Source organism: Eptesicus fuscus, chromosome 1 (genome assembly GCF_027574615.1).
Source record: "Eptesicus fuscus isolate TK198812 chromosome 1, DD_ASM_mEF_20220401, whole genome shotgun sequence".
In the NCBI taxonomy this organism is placed as follows: domain Eukaryota; kingdom Metazoa; phylum Chordata; class Mammalia; order Chiroptera; family Vespertilionidae; genus Eptesicus; species Eptesicus fuscus.
In genome coordinates, this window is record NC_072473.1 from 106,165,592 (window position 1) to 106,187,961 (window position 22,370).

At 37.6% G+C, this 22,370-nt stretch overlaps 1 pseudogene; it reads left to right on the forward strand.

Moving 5' to 3' along the window:
* The first annotated feature begins 1,087 nt into the window (after positions 1-1,087).
* On the forward strand, positions 1,088-15,868 carry LOC129149921 (TSC22 domain family protein 3-like; annotated as a pseudogene).
* Positions 15,869-22,370: the final 6,502 nt, after the last annotated feature.

The following is a 22,370-nucleotide window of genomic DNA, read 5'->3' on the forward strand; positions in this document are numbered from 1 at the left end:
AGGCTAATGCTCTACCCGCTGGGCCAAACCAGCTAGTGCCAGATTCATTTTTAAACAAAATCACAGCATTATTATTACACAAAAATTAAAATATGCTCTCTTTTTAAGAATACTCTTAACACAATTAGCATAAGAACCACCCTAGAACCTGAAGTAGAACACCACAAAAGGCCTGTGTGTGAGTACATGTGAGTCTCCCTGGGGCTAGGGACTTGAGGTGCAGCACTATATGGATGGAGGCAATGGCCAAAGACATTTAAATTATATCTGTTAATACAATCCCATTGGTACTTACACACTTGAGGAGCCTGAAGAAATTGAAAATGAAGGCTATAAAATGGGATTACTTTGATAAAAATTACATTATATATGGAAACTGAAACCCCCTCAAAACACGGAACCTTTACATGTGTTCTGATGAATAGAGAAGCAGAGTATTCTGATACTGGGCTCCCTGTGGTTCTTGTCCCATGTCCTATGGCCAGTGTCATGCTGCCAGCTCTCCCCTCTCACCAATGTCTCCAGCCATGTGTCCTTAGCTTAATTCCACTGGGACCTACATTAATGAGATTCCCCACTCCAGGAACATCCTCACATTTCCCTTCAATTCCCAAATACCTGTTGACTTGCCTGTAAAAATAACCATTCATTCTAACAAGGAGGAGAGATCAGGAAAACTCCTTCTCTCTCCGGTTTCTTATTTAAGGAGAATAATCTCTCCTTTGCTACCAGAAGCCACCAAGATCCCATTTCCTTAATTCTCAGTTACAGACTCCAAATAACGTGCCCCCTAGTGGCTGACTCAGTTAACCTCCCTCCCTCCAATGAGTTATTTCACCTCTTCATTAAAAGTTTTTATTCGAGGTAGGAAAAATGGCGGCTGAATAGGGACGTATTCTAAGCCTGGTCCTGGGGCAGAGAGTAAGAACAGCTGAGATTCGCAAGGGGAGTGTCTGTAGGCAAGCTAAGGGACAGCTAAACTCCAGGAGAAGGTGGAGGAGTGCTAGGCAGGGTTCCCCTGACCATGCAGCACCCACAGTGGCTGGGTTCCCTCCCTGAGCAGTGAGCTCAGAGGAGAAAACTCGCCATGTTGCAAGGAAAGAAGGGTTTTATTGGAGGCCTGACTTTCCGCGACAATGGTGAACACTGAACAGCTGTGAGCACCAGAACACCGGCCCAAATCTGCGCAAACACATGGATTCAAAGGAACTCTTCACTGCACCAAGAAAAGGTCAGATTTTGCGGGGATAAGGAGAGAGAGAACTATATAACCAGACATCCTGAGAAGAGAGAGCATGGGGCGACAAAGAAACAGCCCCCATAGGAAAGAAAAGCAGGTATCACCAGAAAAGGAAGTAAACGAATTCGAGGCAAGCAACATATCAGAGAAAGAATTCAGAGAAATGGTCATAAGATAGCTGAAAAGAATGGAAGACAAATTTGACAATATGAGTAAGAACCAAGAAGAAATGAGAAATGACATCGCTGCTGTAAAGAACTCAATAGAAAGCATCAAGAGTAGACTAGAAGAAGCAAAGGACCGCATAAGTGAGCTAGAAGACAAGATGGAAAAAAATACCCAAATAGAACAGCTTCTAGAAAAAAAAAAAATTAGAAAGCATGAGGAGAGCCTAAGGGAACTTCAGGACAACACGAAACAAAACAACATCCAAATAATAGGGGTACCAGAAGGAATGGAAACTGAGCAAGAAATAGAAAACCTGGTTGAAGAAATAATAACAGAAAACTTCCCTGATATAGGGAAGAAAAACCCACACAAATCCAAGAAGCTCACAGAGTCCCAAGCAAAATTAACCCCAAAAGACCAACATTAAGGCACATTATAATTAAATTGGCAAACACCAATGACAAAATAAGAACCTTAAAAGCGGCCAGAGAGAGACAGAAAGTTACATATAAAGGAACCCCCATCAGACTAGCAACTGATTTCTCAACAGAAACTCATCAGGCCAGAAGGGAATGGAATTAAATATACAAAGAGATGCAAACGAAGGGTCTGAATCCAAGAATACTTTACCCAGCAAGGCTATCAATCAAAATTGAAGGTGAAATCAGGAACTTCACAGACAAAAAAGGACTAAGAGAGTTTATCACCACCAAACCAGCAATGCAAGAAATGCTAAAGAATCCGCTGTAAAAAAAAAAAAAAAAAAAAAAAAAAAAAGAAAGAAAGAAAGAAAGAAATAGGAATCAAAGAAGGAAAACAGGGGTATAGAATAAAAAATGGCGACAAATAAGTACCTATCAATAATAACTTTAAATGTAAATGGATTGAATGCCCCAATCAAAAGACACAGGGTTACTGATTGGATAAGAAAACAAAACCCATATATCGGCTGTCTACAGGAAACCCACCTCAGAAAAAAAGATGCATACAGACTGAGAATGAAGGGATGGAAAAAGGTTTACCAAGCAAATGGAAATGAAAAAAAAAGCTGGGGTAGCAATACTTATATCTGACAAATTAGATCTCAAAGTGAAGGACATAACAAGAGATAATGAAGGCCACTTCATCATACTAAAGGGAGCAATCCAACAAGAAGAAATAACTGTTGTAAACATACACGCACCCAATACAGGAGCACCCAAATACATAAATAAACTCCTGGAAGATATCAAAGGAGAGATTGACAGCAATACAATCATAGTAGGAGACTTTAATACCCCACTATCACCATTGGACAAATCCTATAAACAAAAAATCAGCAAAGAAACATCAATCCTAAATGACTCACTAGACCAGATGGAATTAATCGACATCTTCAGAACATTTCACCCCAAAGCCACAGAATATATATTATTCTCAAGTGCACATGGGTCATTTTCAAAGATAGACCATATGTTAGGACATAGGCAAAGTCTCTCCAAATTTAAGAAGATAGAAATCATATCAAGTATCTTCTCAGATCACAGCGGGATAAAACTAGAAATCAACTACAATAAAAACAATCCAAAGAAATCAAACATATGGAGAATAAACAGCATGCTATTAAACAATGACTGGGTTACCAAAGACATCAAGGATGAAATAAAAAACATCATGGCAACAAATAACAATGAAAACACAGCAATCCAAAATATATGGGACACAGTGAAAGCAGTCCTAAGAGGGAAGTTCATAGCTCTACAAGCCTACTGCAAAAAACAAGAAATAATAGTAATAAATTACCTAACCCAACAACTCAAAGAGTTAGAGAGAGAACAAGAAAACCCCAGTGTAAGCAGAAAAAAAGAAATAATAAAGATCAGAGGGGAGATAAATGACATAGAGACCAAAGAAACAATACAAATGATCAACAAAACCAAGAGTTGATTCTCTGAAAGGATAAACAAGATTGATGAACCTCTAGCCAGGCTAACCAAGAAGCAAAGAGATAGGACCCAAATAAACAAAATTAGAAATGAAAGTGGTGAAATAACAACAGACCCCGCCAAAATACAAAGGATTGTTACAAAATACTAGGAACAACTCTATTCCAACAAACTGGACAACCTGGAAGAAATGGACATATTCCTAGAAAAATATAATCTTCCAAAACTCAATCAGGAAGAATCTAAACAGCTCAACAGGCCAGTAACTATGGAAGAAATTCAAGCAGTCATCAAAAAGCTTCCAGCAAACAAAAGCCCGGGGCCAGACGGCTTCACAGGAGAATTTTACCAAACATTGAAGGAAGAATTAAAACCTATACTCCTCAGACTATTCCAAAAAATTCAAGAGGAAGGAACACTTCCAAACTCATTCTATGAAGCCAGCATCACCCTAATACCAAAACCAGATAAAGACAACACAGTGAAAGAGAATTACAAGCCAATATCCCTCATGAACATAGATGCCAAAATCCTCAACAAAATTCTAGGAAATCAGATCCAGCAGTACATCAGAAAGATCATACACCATGACCAAGTAGGATTTATCCCAGGAATGCAAGGATGGTACAATATCTGCAAATCAATAAGCGTGATACATCACATAAACAAATTGAGAGATAAAAATCACATAGTCATATCAATTGATGCAGAAAAAGCATTTGACAAAACCCAACACCCTTTCTTGATAAAAACTCTCAACAAGGTGGGAATAGAAGGATCATACCACAATATAATAAAAGCTATATATGATAAACCCACAGCAAACATCATACTCAATGGGCAAAAACTAAAACCATTTCCCCTAAGAACAGGAACAAGACAGGGATGCCCACTCTCACCACTCCTGTTTGACATAGTACTGGAAGTATTAGCCATTGCAATTAGGCAAGAAGAAGAAATAAGAGGCATCCAAATTGGAAAAGAAGAAGTAAAGCTGTTCTTATTTGCAGATGACATGATATTGTACATAAAAAACCCAAAAGACTCCATAAAAAACTAATAGACTTAATTTATGGATTCGGCAATGTAGCAGGATACAAAATTAACGCCAAGAAATCTATGGAATTTCTATACACCAATAGTGAACTTACAGAAAGAGAGACTAAAATAGCAATCCCAATTACCATCACACCAAAAAAACTAAGATACCTATTAATAAATTTAATTAAGGAGGTAAAAGACCTATACACGGAAAACTACAGGACACTGAAAAAAGAGATAGAGGAAGATATAAACAGATGGAAGAACATACCATGTTCATGGATTGGTAGAATCAACATCATTAAAATGTCCATACTACCCAAAGCAATCTACAGATTCAATGCACTCCCCATCAAAATACCAACAGCATATTTCACAGACCTAGATAGAACTCTCCAAAAATTCATCTGGAATAAAAAAAGACCCCGAATAGCCACAGCAATCCTGAGAAAGAAGAATAAAGTAGGATGGATCTCAATACCAGACCTCAAGATGTATTACAAAGCCACAGTTCTCAAAACAGCCTGGTACTGGCACAAGAAGAGACATATAGATCAATGGAATAGAATAGAGAATCCAGATATCGACCCAAACCACTATGCTCCATTGATATTTGACAATGGAGGCATAAACATAATGGAGTCAAGACAGTCTTTTCAATAAATGGCGTCGGGAAAATTGGACAGATACATGCAAAAAAATGAAACTAGATCACCAACTTACACCATACACAAAAATCAACTCAAAATGGATACAGGACTTAAACATAAGACGGGAAACCATAAAAATACTAGAGGAATCCAAAGGCAACAAAATCTCAGACATATGCCAAAAGAACTTCTTCACTGACACTGCCCCTAGGGCAATGGAAGCTAAAAAGAAAATTAACAAATGGGACTACATCAAAATAAAAAACTTTTTTACAGCAAAAGAAACCATCAACAAAACAACAATAAAGCCCACTGCATGGGAGAACATATTTGCAAATGCTATCACTGATAAAGGTTTAATCTCCAACATCTACAGGCAGCTTATGCAACTTAATAAAAGGAAGATAAATGATCCAATAAAAAAATGGGCAACAGACCTAATCAGAATATTTTCAAAAGAAGACAGAAGGAAGGCCAAGAGACACATGAAAACATGCTCAAAGTCACTTATTATCCGAGAGATGCAAATCAAAACAACAATGAGGTACCATCTCACACCTGTCAGAATGGCTATTATCAACAAATCAACAAACGACAAGTGTTGGCAAGGATAAGGAGAAAAAGGAACCCTCGTGCACTGCTGGTGGGAATGCAGACTGGTGCAGCCACTATGTAGAACAGTATGGAGTTTCCTCATAAAACTGAAAATGGAACTCCCATTTGACCCAGTAATCCCACTCCTGGGAATATATCTGAAGAAACTGGAAACACCAGTCAGAAAGGATATATGCGCCCCTATGTTCATAGCAGCACAATTTACAATAGCTAAGATTTGGAAACAGCCTAGGTGCCCGTCAGCAGATGACTGGATCAGAAAACTGTGGTACATCTACACAATCCTCAATAATAAAAAACAAACAAACACTGGAAACCATAAAAATACTAGAAGAATCCACAGGCAACAAAATCTCAGACATATGCCAAAAGAACTTCTTCACTGACACTGCCCCTAGGGCAATGGAAGCTAAAAAGAAAATTAACAAATGGGACTACATCAAAATAAAAAGCTTTTTTACAGCAAAAGAAACAATCAACAAAACAGCAAGAAAGTCCACTCTATGGGAGAACATATTTGCAAATGCTATCACTGATAAAGGTTTAATCTCCAACATCTACAGGCAGCTTATGCAATCTAATAAAAGGAAGATAAATGATCAAATAAAAAAATGGGCAACGGACCTAAATAGAATCTTTTCAAAAGAAGACAGAAGGAAGGCCAAGAGACACCTGAAAACATGCTCAAAGTCACTAATTATCTGAGATATGCACCAGAAAGGGAGTTAAATTAAATTGAGGCTAGCAATATATCAGACAAAGAATTCAGAGTAATGGTTATAAGGATGCTCAAACGGATGGATGACAAATACACACAACTCAATGAGAACTATAAGGAGCTGAATGAGAATGTCACCAACATAAAAAAGAATCAAGAGGAGATGAAGAACGACATAGCTGCAATAAAGAATACAATGGAAGGCTAAAACAGTAGACTAGAAGAGTCTGAGGACCGCATCAGCAAATTAGAAGACAAGGTAGGAAAAACACACAAATACAGCAGCAACTGGAAAGATTTAAAAAGCAAGAGAAAAGCCTAAGGGAGCTTTGGGACAACACAAAACGAAACAACATTCACATAATAGGGGTACCAGAAGGAGAGAAAGAGAAGCAAGGAATAGAAAACCTGTTTGAAGAAATAGTGACAGAAAACTTCCCTGATATTGGCAAGAAAAAAAACTATGCAAGTCCAAAAAGCACATAGACTCCCAAACAAGATGAACCCCAAAAGACCGACACCAAGACACATCATAATTAAATTGGCAAACACCAATGACAAAGTAAGAATCTTAAAGGCTGCCAGAGAGAGACAGACAGTTACCTACAAGTGATCTCCTTTTAGAATATCAACTGATTTCTCAACAGAAACACACCAGGCCATAAGGGAATGGAATGAAATATACAAAGAGATGCAAAGCAAGAGACTGAATCTAAGAATACTATACCCAGCAAGGCTATCATTAAAAATTGAAAGTGGAATCAGGAGCTTCACAGACAAAAAAGGGCTAAGAGAGTTTATTACTACCAAGCCAGCAATGCAACAAATGCTAAAGGGACTGCTGTAAAAAGAATAAACAGAAAGGCAAGAAGAAAAACAAAGAGTAAGAACAAAAATGACAATGAACAAGTACCTATCAAAAATAACATTAAATGTAAATGTATTAAATGCACCAATCAAAAGACATAAGGTAGCTGAATGGATAAGAAAACATGAACCAAATATTTGCTGTATGCAAGAGACCCACCTCAGAACAAAGGATTCACACAGACTGAGAGTGAAGGGATGGAAAAAGATTTTTCAGGCAAATGGAAATGAGAAAAAAGCTGGGGTTGTGATACTTATATCTGACAAAATAGACCTCAAAGTAAAGGCCATAACAAGAGATAAGAAATGACACTTCATAATACTAAAGGGAGCATTTCAACAGGAAGATATAACTCTAGTAAACATACATGCATCCAATACAAGGAGCATCCAAATACATAAAACAACATCTGGAAGATATCAAGGGAGAGATAAATAGCAATACAGTCATAGTAGGGGACTTTAAAACCCCTCTGACACCACTGGATAAATCCTCTAAACACAGAATCAGCAAAGAAACAGCAATCTTAAATGACTCACTAGATCAGATGGACTTAATTGACATCTTCAGAATATTTCACCCCAAAGCCACAGAATATACATTCTTCTCCAGTGCACATGGGTTATTTTCAAAGATAGAACACATATTAGGACACAGGCAAAGTCTCTTCAAATTCAAGAAGATAGAAATCATAACAAGCATCTTCTCAGATCACGATGGCATAAAACTAGAAATCAACTACAATAAAAACAATGAAAAAAATCAAACACTTAGAGGCTAAACAGCATGCTATTAAACAATGCTTGGGTTACCAAAGAGATCAAAGAAGAAATAAAAAGCATCCTGGAAACAAATGACAATGAAAACACAACAATCCAAAATCTATAGGACACAATGAAAGCAGTCCTGAGAGGGAAGTTCATAGCTCTACAGTCCTACCTCAAAAACAAGAAAAACTGGTAATAAATTATCTAACCTTACAACTTAAACCATTAGAAAGAGAGCAACAAGAAAAGCACACAGTATCCAGAAGGAAGGAAATAATAAAGATCATAGCAGAAATAAATGACATAGAGACAAAAAAAAAACAAAACACAAAAACAACAAAAACAAACAAACACAATACAAAAGATCAATGAAATCAAGAGCTGGTTCTTTGAAAGGATAAACAAGATTGATGAAACTTTCTCCAGCCTCACCAAGAAACAAAGAGAGAGCACCCAAATAAACAAAATCAGAAATGAAAGAGGTGAAGTAATAACTGACCCTACTGATATACAAATGATTATATATATAAAAAAAACTACGAACAACTCTACTCCAAAAAACTGGAGAACCTCAATGAAACAGACACATTCCTACAAAAATACAAGCTTCCAAAACTCAATCAGGAATAATAAAAAAATCTGAATAGGCTGATAACTACTAATGAAATTAAAACAGTATTTAAAAAGCTTCCAGCAAACAAAAGCCCTGGACCAGATGGCTTCACAGGGGAGTTTTACCAAACATTCAAAGAACTAAAATCAAGCCTTCTCAGACTATTCCAAAAATTTCAAGAGGTAGGCACACTTCCAAGCTCTTTCTATGAAGCCAGCATTACCCTAATCCCAAAACCAGATAAAGACACCACACTGATAGAGAATTACAGGCCAATATCCCTCATGAACATAGATACTAAAATCCTCAACAAAATTCAAGCAAACCGGATCCAGCATTGCATTAGAAAGATCATACAGAATGACCAAGTGAAATTTATTCCGGGGATGCAAGGATGGTAAATATCTCCAAATCAATAAAAGTGATACATCACATAAACAAATTGAGAGACAAAAATCACATAATCATATAGATTGATGCAGAAAAGGCATTTGACAAAGCCCAACACCTTTTTCTGATAAAAATGCTCAGCAAAGAGGAAATAGAGGATCGTGCCTCAACATAATAAAAGCCTTATATGACAAACCTACAGCCAACATTATACTCAATGGACAAAAACTAAAACCATTTCTCTTAAGAACAGGAGCAAGACGGGGATGCTCGCTTTCACTACTCATGTTCAACATAGTACTAGAAGTACTAGCCATAGCAATCAGAAAAGAAGAAGAAATAAAAGGCATCCAAATTGAAAAAGAAGTAAAATTTTCATTATTTGCAGATGACATAGAAAACCCTAAAAACACCATTAAAAATTATTTGACTTAATAAATGAATTCAGCAATGTAGGAGGATACAAAATTAATACCATGAAATCTATGGCATTTTTATACACCAATAGTGAACTTACAGAAAGAAAAAAAAACAATCCCATTCACCATTGAACAAAAAAAAATTAAGATACCTAGGAATAAACTTAACTAAGGAGGTAAAAGACCTCTACTCAGAAAACCACAGGATATTGAAAATAGAAATACAGGAAGACATAAACAGATGGAAGAACATACCATGTTCAAGGTTTCATAGAATCAACATCATTAAAATGTTCATACTACCCAAAGCAATCTATAGATTTAATGGCCTCCCCATTAAATACCAATGGCATATTTTACAGACCTAGAAAGAACTCTCCAAAAATTCATCTGGAATAAAAAAAGACTGAGAAAGAAGAACAAAGTAGGTGGGATCTCAATACCAGATTTCAAGCTGTATTACAAAGCCACTATGCTCAGAACAGCCTGGTACTAGCACAAGAACAGACATATAGATCAATGGAATAGCATAGAGAACCCAGAAATTGACCCCAACCACTATGCTCAATTCATATTTGACAAAGGAAGCATGAACATACAATGCAGTTAAGACAGTCTCTTCAATATACTGTGTTGGGAAAATTGGAGAGATACATGCAAAAAAAAATGAAACTAGACCACCAACTTACACCATACACAAAAATAAACTCAAAATAGATAAAGGACTTAGACATGAGATGGGAAACCATAAAAATATTAGACATATGCCAAAGGAATTTATACACCAATACCGCTCCTAAGGCAATGGAAAATAAAGAGAAAATAAACAAATGGGACTACAGCAAAATAAAAATCTTTTGCACAGCAAAGGAAACCATCAACAAAACAACAAGAAAGCCCACTGTATAGGAGGACATATTTGCCAATGTTGTCAGTGATAAGGGCTTAATCTCCAACATTTACAGGGAAATCATACAACTTAACAAAAGGAAGATTAAACAATCCAATCAAAAAATGGGCAAAGGACCTAAATAGATACTTTTCCAAAGAGGGCATTCAGAAAGCCAAGAGTCATATGAAAACATGCTCAAAGTCACTATCCGAGAGATGCAAATCAAAACAACAATGAGGTACCATCTCACACCTGTCAGAATAGCTCTGATCAACAAATCAACAAACCACAAGTGTTGGCCAGGATGCAGAGAAAAAGGAACCCTCAGGCACTGCTGGTGGGAATGCAGACTGGTGCAGCCACTGTGGCGAACAGTATGGAGTTTCCTCAAAAAACTAAAAACGGAACTCCCATTTGACCCAGTGATCCCACTTCTAGGAATATATCCAAAGAAACTAGAAACACTACTCAGAAAGGATATATGCACGCCTATGTTCCTAGCAGCACAATTTACCATAGCTAAGATCTGGAAACAGCCTAAATGCCCATCAGCAGATGAGTGGATTAAAAAACCGTGGTACATCTACACAATGGAATACTATGCTGCGCTAAAAAAGAAGGAATCCTACCATTTGCAACAACATGGATGGAACTGGAGAGCATTATGCTAAGTGTAATAAGTCAGTCAGAGAAAGATAAATATCACACGATCTCATTCATCTATGGGAAATAATGAACAACATAAATTGATGAACAAAAACAGATCCAGAGACAGGGAAGCATTGATCAGACTGTCAAACCTCAGAGGGAAGGTATGGGATGGTGGGGGTAAGATCAACCAAAGAACTTGTATGCATGCACATAAACCTAACCAGTGGACACAGACAACAGAGTGTGAGGGCATGAGGGGGGGGGGAAGGTAATGGGGGATGAGGACAAATATGTAATACCTTAATCAATAAAGGAATTTAAAAAAGACTACTGGACCTAATAAGTGAATTTGGCAAAGTAGCAGGATACAAAATTAACACCCAGAAAAATATGGCCTTTTTAAACACTAATAATGAACTCACAGTAAGAGAAGCGAAAAAGAACAATCCCATTTACCACTGCACCAAAAAAATTAAGATACCTAGGAATAAACTTCCCTAAGGACTTAAAAGACCTTTACTCAGAAAACTACAGGACATTGAAAAAAGAGATAAAGGAAGACATGAACAAATGGAAGACTGTACCATGTTCATGGAATGGTAGAATCAACATCATTAAAATGTCCATTCTACCCAAAGCAATCTATAAATTCAACGCAATGCCCATTAAAATATCAATGGCATATTTCATGGACCTAGAACAAGCTCTCCAAAAATTGATCTGGAATGGAAAAAAAGGCCACAAATAGCTGCAACAATCTTGAGAAAGAAGAACAAAGTTGGAGGGATCACATTACCAGATATCAAGCTATAATACAAAGCCACTGTTCTCAGAACTGCCTGATACTGGCACCAGAAAAGATATATAGACCAGTGGAACAGAACAGAGAACCCAGAAATCGACACAAGCCAGTATGCTCAATTAATATTTGATAAAGGAGACAAGAGCATACAATGGAGACAGGACAGTCTCTTCAAAAAATGGTGTTGGGAAAATTGGACAGATACATGAAAAAAAATGAAACTAGACCACCAACTTACACCATACACAAAAATAAACTCAAAATGGAAAAAGGACTTAAACGTAAGATGGGAAACCATAAAAATATTAGAGGAATCCACAGGCAGCAAGATCTCAGATATATGCCGAAGCAATAGCTTCACTGACACAGGTCCTAGGGCAATGGAAACTAAATGAAAAAATAAACAAATGGGACTACATCAAAATAAAAAGTTTCTGAACAGTAAAATAAACCATCAACAAAACAACAAGAAAGTCCACTGTATGGGAGAACATATTTGCCAATGTTATCTCCGGTAAGGGTTTAATCTCCAATATTTACAGGGAACTCATACAACTAAACAAAAGGAAGATAAACAATCCAATCAAAAAATGGGCAAAGGACCTAAACAGATACTTTTCCAAAGAGGACATTCAGAAAGCCAAGAGACATATGAAAACATGCTCAAAGTCGCTATCCGAGAGATGTAAATCAAAACGATAATGTGGTACCATCTCACACCTGTCAGAATGGCTATCATCAACAAATCCATAAACAACAAGTGTTGGCAAGGATGGGGAGAAAAAGGAACCCTCGTGCACTGCTGGTGGGAATGCAGACTGGTGTAGCCACTGTGGAGAACAGTATGGAGTTTCCTCAAAAAGTTAAAAATGGAACTCCCATTTGACCCAGTAATCCCACTTCTAGGACTATATCCCAAGAAACCAGAAACACCAATCAGAAAGGACATATGCATGCCTATGTTCATAGCAGCACAATTTACCATAGCTAAGATTTGGAAACAGCCTAAATGCCCATCAGCAGATGTATGGATTAGAAAACTGTGGTACATCTATACAATAGAATACTACGCTGCTGTAAAAAAGAAGGAATTCTTACCATTTGCAACAGCATGGATGGAACTAGGGAGCATTATGCTAAGTGAATTAAGCCAGTCAATGAAAGAAAAATACCACATGATCTCACTCAATTATGAATAATAAAGAACATTATAAACTGATGAACAAAAATAGATACAGAGGTAGAGCAGCATCGAAAAGACTGTCAAAATGCAGCAGGAAGGCTGGGGAGGGTTGTCAGGGGGAGGTAAGAGATCAACTGAAGGACTTGTATGCATGTGTATAAGCATAACCAATGGACACATGATACTGGGGGGTAGAGTAGACCAGGGGAAGGTCAATGAGGGGGAAAAAGGAGACATATGTACTACTCTTTGTAATACTTTAAGCAATAAAATAATTTTTTTTAAAAAATGAAGAATTATATAGCCAACATTAAGAATACCCTGTAGGAAAAAAAAAAAAAAGAATACCCTGTAAGGAATAAAAATTAAATTAGAAGAAGCTGAGGAGTGAATCATCAAATTTGAAGACAAGGTAGGAAAAAACACCTATTCAGGGCAGCAAGGGAGGGGAATTAAAAAACAGGAGGAGAGTTTAGGAGAGCTTTGGGACAATATGAAACATAACAACATCCACATCGTAGTGGTCCCAGAAGTAGAAGAATCTGAGCAAGGAATAGGGAACCTGTTTGAAAAAATAATGACAGAAAACTCCCTGACCTGGTGAAGAGAAAAGTCACACAAGTCCAGGAAACAGAGTCTCAATCAAGATGAACACAAAAATACCCACACCATGAAATATCATAATTAAAATGTCAAATGTTAAAGACAAATAAGGAATCTTAAAGGCAGAGAGAGAGAGAGCGAGAGCGAGAGAGAGAATATTACCTACAAGGGAGCTCCCATTAGAATATCAGCTGATTTCTCAGTAGAAACACTTCAGGCCAGAAGGGAATGGTATGAAGTATACAAAGTAATTAAGAGCAAGGGACTGAATCCTAGACTACTCTATCCAGCAAGGCTATCATTCAAAATTGAAGGTGAAATAAAGAGCTTCAAAGGCAAAAAAAAAAAAAAAAAGCAAAAGAAGTTTATTACCACCAAACCAGCATTGCAAGAAATGCTAAAGGAACTATTGTAAGAAGAGAGAGAACAGAAGCATAAATAATAAAAATGACAATAAATAAGTACCTACCAATCATAACCTTAAATGTAAATAGCTTAAACGCTCCAATCAAAACAAGTAGATATTGAATGAAAAAGAAAACATGAACCACATATATGCTGTCTATAAGAGACCTACCTCAGTACAAAAGAGTTACACAGGATGAAAGTGATGGGGATGGAAAGAAATTTTCTATGCAAATGGAAATGAAAAAAAAAACTGGGGTAGTAATACTCATATCTGACAAAATAGACTTCAAAATGAAGGCCATAATAAGAGACAATGAAGGCCACTTCATAATACTAAAAGGATTGATAGGACAAGAAGATATAACCCTGGTAAACATATATGCACCCAATATAGGGGCACCCAAATATATTTTTTAAAAAAACTTCTGGAGGACTTAAAGGGAGAGATAAACAGCAATGCAATCATAGTAGGGAATTTTAACACCCCACTGACATCACTAGATAGATCTTACAGACAAAAAAATCAACAAGGACACACCAACACTAAATGACACACTAAATCAAATGAAATTAATTGGCATTTACAGAACATTTCACCCCAAAAATGCAGAATATTCATTCTTCTCAATTGCACATGGGACATTCCCAAAGACAGACCATATGATAGGACACAAACTAAGTTTATACAAATTCAAGATCAAAATCATATCAAGCATCTTCCCAGATCATAATGGAGTGAAACTAGAGCTCAACTACAATAAAAGCACCCCAAAATATTCAAACACATGGAGACTAAATAGCATGTTATTAAGCAATGAATGGGTTACCAATGAGATTAAGGAAGAAATAAAAAACTTCCTGGAAACAAATGAAAATGAACACATAACAACCCAAAATCTATTGGACACAGTGAAAGCAGTCCTGAGAGAGAAGTTCATAGCACTGCAGACCTACCTCATGAAAGAAGAAAATTTTCTAATAAACTATCTAACCATACAACTAAAAGAATTAGAAATAGAACAACACAAAAAGCCTAGAGTAAGTAGAAGGATGAAAATAATAAAGATCAGAGTAGAAATACATGACATAGAGACTAAAAAATACAACAGATCAATGAAAACAAGTTCTATTTCTTTGAAAAGATAAACAAGATTGGTGAACCTCTAGCCAGACCCATCAAGAAACAGAAAGAGGACCCAGAGAAATAAAATCAGAAACAACACAGGTGAAGTAACAACTGTCACCACAGAAATATAAAGAATTGTAAGAAAATACTATGAACAACTATGACAACAGGCTGGACAGCCTGGGTGAAATAGACAAAGTCCTAGAAAATTACAACCTTCCAAAAATGAATCAGGAAGAATCAGAAAACCTGAATAGGCTTATAAAACTGATGAAATTGATGCAGTAATAAAAATAAAAAGAAAAGAAAACTCGATTGCCAAGCCAGGATCTTCTTTTGGAGTGTCCCTGCGGCCCCTGCGCAGTGAGAATAGTTATTGCAGCCCCAGGCCTGAGGCCGAGGCAGCCAGAGGCAGAGGGACTGAGGGCAGGGCTGAGCAGGGCTGAGCAGGGGGCTGGCTGTGCTCTGGGCGCCACTGGGGAGCAGGCTGGAAGCTTCTAAGCCCAGGTGGAATTCGTAGCTAGCTTCGGAGCTCATGCCTTTGGAGCCAGCGTGGTGGCCTTAGACAAGAATCATCTGATGTATGCTGTGAGAGAGGAGGTGGAGATCCTGAAGGAGCAGATCTGAGAGCTGGTGGAGAAGAACTCCCAGCTGGAGGATGAGAACACCCTCTTGAAGACTCTGGCCAGCCCAGAGCAGCTGGAGAAGTTCCAGTCCCGTCTGAGCCCTGAAGAGCCAGTTCCTGAAACCTCACAATCACTTGAGGCCCCTGATGGTTCTGCAATGTAAGTGTCTCTGTCCTCAGGGTGGGCAGAGCCACTGAACTTGCTCTACCTAGTTCTTCCCAGTTTGTTTTTGCTCCCCAAGCATCATTTCACATGGAGAACTTTACACCTAGCATAGCTGGTGCCAAGAGATGTCCCGGGGACATGGCCACCTGGGTCCACTCCAGCAACAGACCCCTGACAAAGAGCAGTTCTTTGGAGTTTGAGTTGCATGGGTCCTCGTCACCCCAAGACAGTGAGCCTGTAATGCCACCATGCCCTGGGGGTTCCCAGGGCCTGGGCAACTATGCTGTGACTGACAAAGGAGAAAGGTAGTTTGACATGTGATGCCAGTTTGCTCCTGAAAGTATAAGGGGGTCTGCTTTTCATTTACATGGACATCTTTAACAGATTCACCTGACAACAACTGTTCCTATGAATAAGCCACTTGTGTTTGAAGCAAAGGCACCCTCTCTCTTATCCCCTGCCTTGCCAAAGCAGGGCCACAGATGGGAGAGATTGAGCCAAGTCTGCCTTCTGTCAGTTAATATGGTATAATGCATGGCTTTGTGCACAGCCCAGTATGGGATAACGGCTTTGGGATGACTGCCTACAAAGTTCTGTTTGGTTAGTAATGGCATAGTTTTTTTATATAGTCATACATGCATATATATATACCCATAGGGCTAGATCTATATCTTAGTGTAGTGATGTATACATATACACATACACCTACGTTTTGAAGGGCCTAAACAGCTTTGGGAGTATTGACCAGTTCCTTATCTCTTAAGGCTAATTCTTTGACTGTGTTCACTTACCAAATTGATCCAGCTTGTCCTTTAGGTTAAGTAAGACTAAAAAGTAAAAGCACGGAGACGACCAGTCTCTGAATAAGGCCACGGATGCTTTGCTGCTGAAATCCTTACTCGGTCTGTCCGCTGAAGACATGTGTGGTCCTCTTTTGAATGCCAAACCCACCATTCACTGGTGCTGACTACATAGAATGGGGTTGAGAAAAGATCAGCTGGGACTTCACATTGTTATTCAAAAACTTTTTTAAATGTGGAAAACTTTCAAGTGAAGAGAACAATTGGCTTGCTGGTGTCCTTGCGTGGACAAGGGATAAACAAGGCAATGGCTTTGATGTGATGGTGCCTAGGTGATGTGCTCAGGGAGCTTGTCTCTAGGAGGTTCTGTGGCAGTGAATACTTTTCACTTTCTGACACCTTATCCTGATGTATGTCTCCAGGATTTTGATTTTTATTTCTCAAATGTAGCTTGAAATTTCAATAAACTTTGCTCTCTTTTTGCTAAAAACAAACCAACAAACAAACAAAACAACTCCCAGCAAACATACTTTAGCCTGGAAGACTTCACAAGGTAGTTTAACAAATATTTAGAGAACAAACACCTATCCTCCTCAAACTATTCCAAAATATCCAAGAGGAAGGAATACTTCCAACGTTGTTTTTTTTTTTTTTTTTTTTTCATGAGGTCAGCATTATCCTAACTCCAAAATCAGATAAAGACACTACAAAGAAAGAGAAATACAGGCCAATATCCCTGATTAACATAAATGCTAAAATCCTCAACAAAATATTAACAAATAAGATCCAGCAATATATTAAAAAGAGCATATAGCATGATCAAGTAGGATTTATTTCAAGGATGCAAGACTGGTACAATGTTCACCAATCAGTAAATTTGATACATTACATAAACAAATTGAAAGACAAAAATCACACAAACATATCAATAGATGCAGAAAAAGCATTCAACAAAATCCAATACCCATTTTTGATAAAACTCTCAGGAATAGAGGGATCATACCTCAACATAATAAAGGCCATATATGATAAACCTAGAGCCAACATCAAACTCAATGAGTAAAAAATAAAACCTTTTCTACTAAGAACAGGAACAAGACAGGGATGTCTGCTTTCACCACTTTTATTCAGCATAGTACTAGAAGTCCAAGCCACAGCAATCAGATAACAAGAAAAAATAAAATGCACCCAAATTGGAAAGAAGGATGTAAATTGTCATTATTCGCAGATGACATAGAAAACCCTAAGGATTCCACCAAAAAAATAAAAAATACTAGATTTAATAAATGATGTTGGCAATGTAGCAGGATATAAAATTAACTCTCAGAAATTGATGGCATTTTTATACACTAATAAAGATCTCTCAGAAAGAGAAACTAAAAAAAATGTCCATTTACCATTACAACATACAAAATTAAGATACTTAGGAATAAAATAAATCAAGGAGGTAAAATACATGCATTTGGAAAACTACAGAATGTTGAAAAAAGAGACAGAAGAAGATATAAACAAGTGGAAGACTATGCCGTGTTCATGGATGGTAGAATCAACATCATTAAAATGTTCATATTACCCAAATCAATCTATAGATTCAATGCAATTCCTATTAAAATACCAATAGAATATTTCACAGATCTAGAACAAATACTCAAAAAATGTATATGGAACCAAAAAAGACCCCAAAAAGCCTCAGCAATCTTGAGAAAGGAGAAGGAAGTTGGAGGGATCACAATACTAGATATCCAGCTATACTACAAAGCCACTGTAATCAAAACAGCCTGGTACTGGCACACGAAAAGGCATATAGATCAATGGAACAGAATGGAGAACCCAGAAATTGACCCAAGCCATTACACTCAATTAATATTTGACAAAGGAGCCAAGAATGTACAATGGAGTTAAGACAGTCTCTTCAATATGTTGTGTTGGGAAAATTGGACAGATACATGCAAAAAAATGAAACTAGACCACCAACTTATACCATACAAAAGAATAAACTTAAAATGGATACAAGATTTAAAGTAAGTCCTGAAAGCATAAAAATCCTAGAAGAAATGTAGGCAGCAAAATATCAGACATCTCACATAGCAGAATTTTCACTGATACAATGTCTAGGGCAAGAGAAACAAAGAAAAAAATAACCATGGGAACTTCATAAAAATAAGCTTCTGCACAGCAAAAGAAACCAGCATCAAAATGGAAAGGGAGTCCACTGTGTGGGAGAACATATTTGCCAACAATACATCTAAGAAGGGGTTAATTTCCAAAATATATAAAGTACTCATTCAACTCAACAAAAGGAAGGCAATCCAATTAAAAAATGGGAAGAGAATGTAAATAGACACTTCTCCAAAGCAGACATACAAATGGCCAAGAAACATGAAAAAATGCTCAATGTCACTAATCATCAGAAAGATGCAAATTAGAACAATGAGGTATCACCTCACACCTGCCAGAATGGCTACCATAAATGAACCAACAAACAAGTGCTAGTGAGGATGTGGAGAAAAGGGAACCCTAGTACACTGCTGGTGGGAATGCAGATTGGTGCAGCCACTGTGGAAAACAGTATGGAATTTCCTCAAAAAGTTAAAACTGGAACTGCCTTTTGTCCCAGTGATCCCACTTCTAGGAATATATTTTAAAAGGCATGAAACACCAACCAGAAATAATTTATTCACCCCTATGTGCATAGAAGTGTTATTTATACTATAATAGCTAAGATCTGGAAACAGCCCAAGGGCCCATCAGTAGATAGTAGATAAAAAAAAGCAGTGGTACATTTATACAATGGAATACTATGTAGCTGTGAAAAGGATCTCCTACCCCAGTGATGGGCAACCTTTTGAGCTTGGTGTGTCAAACTTCGCCAAAAAACTGAGCATAACTCGGGTAGTGTCTCACTTTGAGGAAGAAACATTATTTCGCAAATGTTTCATCCTCAGGAGCAGCAAATGTTTCATCCTCGGCATGTGGCCGCCTCAGCGGCCGCGTGTCATCAGAAATGGCTATGTGTGTCAGTGCTGACACGCGTGTCATAGGCTCGCCATCACTGTCCTACCCTTTGAGACAACATGGAGTGACCTGGAGAGTATTATGCTAAATGAAATAAGCCAGCCTAGAAAGACAAATATCACATGATCTCACTTACATGTAGAATCTAATGAATAAAATAAGCTGACAAAAAAAATAGAGCCAGAGACATGGAAGCATGCAACAGACTGAGTCTTCTCAGTGAAAGGGGGAACAGAAAGAAAATAACCAAATAACTTATACTCACATATGCATAACCCATGGACACAGACAATAGTGTGGTGAAGGCCTGGGGAGCAGGTGGGAGGAAGGGGTCATGGCAGGGGAAGGGAGGACAGCTGTAAAACTTTCAACAATAAAGATAATTTTTTTTTAAAGATGACACATTCACAAGGCAAGTAAAATGCTGGTAGCTGCCATCTGGGAGCTCAGCTAGGGCTGTTAATCAGACCTTGGTTCTTTTCCACATAGGCATTTCTTCAGGCCCTCTTAAGTTTCTATACAGCAAAGTGCTGGGTTCCAAGAAACCCAGTTGAAAGCTGCAAGGCTTTTTTTTTTTTTTAACTTAGCCACAAAAGTCCCAGAAAGTTAGTTCCACCACATTTTATTGGCCAAGCAAGACACTAAGACCAGCCTAGATTCAAGGGAAGAAGAATTAGACTCTGCCTTTTTTTAGAAGTAGCAAGGACTTTTTATCCATATTTAATCCACCACACATGGGAACCAAAATACCTCTTCTACTTGGCCAAGGACCCAAGTCCTAGTGAGGGTCATGGACATATTAATTTACCATGACTCTTTCCTGAGGTATTATGCTATCATCATTAAAAGCATTAGCCAAATAAAGAAGCAGATGTTAATGAAGAATGAAGAGACCACACTCAGTAAAAAGTTGTTAGACTTTCTTCATTTGTAAATTCTACATTTAAAAAGTTGTAATTCCAAGGTAGCAACCCCTACTATGACCTTGCATTATCCATCTTTTTTAAATGGGGGTATAAAAAAGCACAAGTTGACACCAAGGATTTCATGTCATAAGACTCTGAATGTTCTAATATTTTCAACTTCTTGGCCTTTGTTCTTTCTATCCTCTTTGCCTTTACCCATGCTGCTGTCCTTCCTCTTCATTATTCAAAGTCTTGCTTTAGAATTTTACCTAACAGGTGAAATTCCCCTATCCATCACCCTATGTACAGTCTATCTTTGTAGCACAGGCCTTTACCCATAATAGATGAATAGTAAATATTCATTTAATAGATGAACATCTGAGTGCTAGAGTGCTTCTATGACTGTCTACTTTACTTAGCTGGTAGTCCCTGGCAGGTAGGCTCCACATTATAGTAAGCTCTAGTGCCTCATTCTATCCTACAGCTAATGAAGAGGCTGGTTTTTGTTTGTTCATTCTTTTTCTTTCTTTCTTCTTTAAATAAGTATGTATTGAAGCCCTACATGTGCCAACCATATGCTAGTTCCTATCCTTATGGAACTTGATGCTCAACAGAGGAGCTGCCCCCAGCCTGCAGGCCCCAGGTCAGCCAAGGCAGGTGCCAGTGTCCCCCCCGCCCCATTCCTTTGCTGGTCATCCTGAAGAGGCAGGCGGGGATGGGGCTGGCAAGGGGTGGCACCAGGCCGGCCAAGCCAGGTGCCAGCAGGGTCCCAATTGCCCCGCCGGTAGCCCCACAGATCAGCCCTGATTGCTGGCCAGGCCTAGGGACCCTACCCATGTACGAATTTCGTGCACCAGGCCTCTAATAAGTATATAAGTTCTTTGGAAGTAAGCTGTTTTTTAAAGAAAAACAAGATTTGAAATTCCTATATTTACTTATCAGCCATAAAAATATGAAATATTGCCATTTCTAACTACATGGATGGATTTTTAGGGTATTACACTAAGTGAAATAAGTCAGACAGAAAAGAGTAAAAACAGTATGAGTTTATTCAGATGTGGAATATAAAACAAATAAATGAACAAACAAAACAAAAACAAGCTCATGGTACAGAGAACAGATTGGTGATTATCAGAGAAAAAGGGGGTTAGGGGAAGGATGAAGAGGCTAAAGAGGTCAAATACATGGTGATGGTTAGAAACTAGAGGTTTGGGGGTGGGTACACTACAATATATACAGATAGAATTATAGTGTTGTATATCTGAAACGTATATAATGTTATTAACCAAAACTACCTCAAAAATGTTAGGTAAGATTCTAAAGAAATCTTGTTTTAAAAATTACTGCATTTATATGAAATGATAAATGCATAGTATTTGTTTCAAAATAATCTCAAAGTGAGTGAATAATTTATAGGTAAAACAAGACTGGATGTGAGTTGATAATTATTAAAGCTAGATGATAGGTATGTGGGGGTTCATTATACTATTCAATACACTTCTGGATATTTTAGAGAGTTTCTATAATAAAGTTTTTTTCTTTAATTAAATTTATTGGGGTGACATTGGTTAATTAGATTATATAGGTTTCAAGTATACAATTATATGATACATCATCTGTATATTACATTATGTGCCCACCACCCAAAGTCAAATCTTTCATCACGATATATTTGACTTCTTTTATCTTTTCCTACACTCCCCACTTTCTTCCCTCTGGTAAACACCATATTGTTGTCTGTGTTTATAAGTTTTTGTTTGTTTTTCTTGTTTGTTCATTT